The sequence below is a fragment of the Chrysochloris asiatica genome, unplaced genomic scaffold, assembly GCF_000296735.1.
Source record: "Chrysochloris asiatica unplaced genomic scaffold, ChrAsi1.0 scaffold00020, whole genome shotgun sequence".
Classification (NCBI taxonomy): Eukaryota; Metazoa; Chordata; class Mammalia; order Afrosoricida; family Chrysochloridae; genus Chrysochloris; species Chrysochloris asiatica.
This window is the reverse complement of record NW_006408538.1, coordinates 26,023,760-26,026,997: the sequence shown is the minus strand read 5'-3', so window position 1 is coordinate 26,026,997 and position 3,238 is coordinate 26,023,760.

The following is a 3,238-nucleotide window of genomic DNA, read 5'->3' as shown; positions in this document are numbered from 1 at the left end:
GATGTTCAACTGTTTCAAGAGGTAGCATACGATCAAGAGCCAATGATACCAAAGGAGGAAGTCCAAGGTGCATTGAAGGAACTAGCAAAGAACAAGGCACCAGGAATTGATGGAATACAAATCAAAATCTTTCAAGAAAGTGAGGTGGCACAGGAGGCACTCACTCATTTCTGTCAAGAAATGTGGCTAACTGATTGGAAGAGATCCGTATTTGTGCCCATTCCAAAGAGAGGTGACCCAACCAGAATGCAGAAATCATTGGACAATCCCTTTGGTATCACATGCGTGTACAGTTTTACTAAAGGTAATACAGAAACGGCTGCAAGCATACATGGACAGAGAACTTCCAGAGGTTCAAGCCAGATTCAGAAGAGGCAGTGGAACAAGGGATATCCGCCCGCAAAGGTTTTTGATTGTGTGGATCATGACAAGCTATGGACAACATTGCCAAGTATGAGTATTCTGGAACACTTAATTGTGCTCATGAGGAATCTGTACATGGACCAAGAGGCAGCTGTTCAAACAGAACATGGGAACACTGAATGTTTTAAACTTAAGAAAGGTGTGCAACAAGATTGTATTCTTTCACCATACTTATTCAACCTGTATGCTGAGCAAATACTCCAAGAAGCTGGGTTCTATGAAGAAAACCATGGCATCAGGATTGGAGGAAGACTCATTAACCACCTACAATATGCAAATGATACAGCCTTGCTTGCCGAAAGTGAAGAAGACTTAAAACATTTACTGATGAAGATCAAAGAGCACAGCTTTTGGTATGGATTACATCTCAATGTAAAGAAAACAAAAATCCTCACCACTGGACCAATAAACAACATTCTTATCATTATCAATGGGCAAAAGGTTGAAGTTGTCAAGGACTTCATTCTTCTTGGATCAACTATCAACACTCATGGAAGCAGCAGTCAAGAAATCAAACGAAGTATTGCATTAGGTAAATCTAGTGCACAAAACCTTTTTAAAGTGTTGAAGAGCAAAGATGTCAGCTTGAGGATTAAGGTATGCCTGACCCAAGCCATGGTATTTTCAATAACCTCATATGCATGTGAAAGCTGGACAATGAATAAGGAAGACTGTAGAAGAATTGATGCTTTTGAGTGTTGGTGTAGGAGGAGAATATTGAAAGTCTCATGGGCTGCCAAAAGAACCAACAGATCTGTGTTGGAAGAAATGCAGCCAGAATGCACCTTGGAGGCCAGGATGGCCTAACTTTGTCTCTCATACTTTGGTCATATTGTCTGGAGGGACCAGTCTCTGGAGAAGGATATCATGTTTGGTAAGGTGGAGAGTCAGAGAAAAATAGGAAGACCCCCAATGAGATGGATTGGCCAAGTGGCAGCATTGATGGACTCAAGCGTGGCAGCAGTAGTGAGGTTGGCCCAGGATCGGGCAGTGTTTGGTTCTGCTGTGCATAAGGTCGCTATGGGTCCGTACTGACTCGATGGCACCTAACAACAACAACAACAAGACAAAGACAAGTGTATTACTGAGAGAGCTTCTCTGCCGTCATCCACTAATAGCAGACATGTATGAACTGAAATCCTAGTTGCAATACTGTTTTATTTACCTTCATACTTTAAAAACTGAGTATTCCAGGTGTTGATGAGATAGCGTGGATTAGCCTCATTGATGCCCTACTGAACAATTCGATCACACTATTGAGGGGGCTGACTCGATGGCAGCTAACAACGACAACATTGAGGGGACAGGTATCCAGGGTATAGATTGTATGGGTCTATGTAGAGGGAGTACAAGAACAGGTAAAGCTAATCTCTGCTGAGATAAGTCAGAACAGTGGTTGCTTTTAGGGGCACTAGGTGCTCTGGTAGCATAGTGGTTATGAATTGGGTTGCTAACCGCAAGGTCAGCAGTTCAAAACTACCAGATGTTCCGCTGGAGAAAGATGAGACTTTCTGCTCCTGTGAAGACTTACAGCCTCGGAAACCCTGTACAGGGTCTCTATGAGTCAGAACCAACGCCACGGTACACCACCACCCTTGAGACGAGACATAAGAGAACTTTCTGGACTGTTGAAATTTGACCTAAGCGGTGTCTACCAGGTGAACGTATATGCAAAAATTCACCGAGCTCTACACTGATGATGTGAACACTCTTTGTTCTGCCTCAATGAAACATGAAAACCAAACCAAACAGAAAGCCGCACATCAATTTCCTTTATTTGGAAAGCTGGGAGTTGGGGAAAAGGAGGGGCATTAATCAGGGCCCTTTAAGGTTCTCAGGTCTCAGAACAAAGCATCTCAGAGGAATTTTTTAAAAACTTTTTATTGTGATTTGAGTTAAGGTTTACAGAGCAGATCATCCATTTTGCATTCAACAAAATCACACACTTCATTTCATTGATTGGAAACCTCTCAATGAACCATCACATATCCGCTTCCTTCCTATGTTTCTTGTTTCGGTTCCTCCTTCTTTCCCGATCCTGCTGATTTCCGTCCTTGGATAAATGCTGGTCTTTTGATCTCGAATGGTTAACCATTCTGTGGTGCATGCACGACATTAGTGTAGTTATCCCCACTACATACATTCTACTGCTTGGCTAAAAATTGAGTCATAGGAGTGGGTTTAGTTTCAGACATGAAGGATGACCAAGGGTCAGAGTCCTGGGGTTTCACCAGTAAGCCTGATCTTCACGATTTTGAGTTTTGCTCAACATTTTCTTCACTGTACCCTGGACCTTCAGAGCAGCTGGTAGTGGTAACCAGGTACTACATTGTCTTCCCCATCACCCAAGTTAACCTGCTAGCCAGTGACGTACTCCCCCTCCCTCCCAACCCTGGTCTCCATCAAAGAATGCTTATCTTACTGTGAAAACCTTTTTTGACTTTTTACAACAGTGGTCTCATACAATATGTCCTTTTGTGACTGACTGATTTTACTCAGGCTCATCCATGTTATGAATTGCTTCCCAGATTTGTTATTCTTCAGTATTGTGTAGTATTCTATTGGGTGTATGTACCAAAGTTTGGCTACTCATTCTTCCACTGATGGGCCTTTAGGTTTTTCCCATCTTTCCCTCTGCTATTGTGGATAGTGCTGCCATGAACACGAGTGTGCATATATCTATTTGGACTGTGGTTCTTACTTCTCTAGGATCTATACCAAGTAGAAGGATTGCTGGGTCATATGGTATTCCCGTGCAGCAGATTTGCCCAATGAAATACGTCGTCTGATCTCTTGACTGCTGCTTCCATGAGTG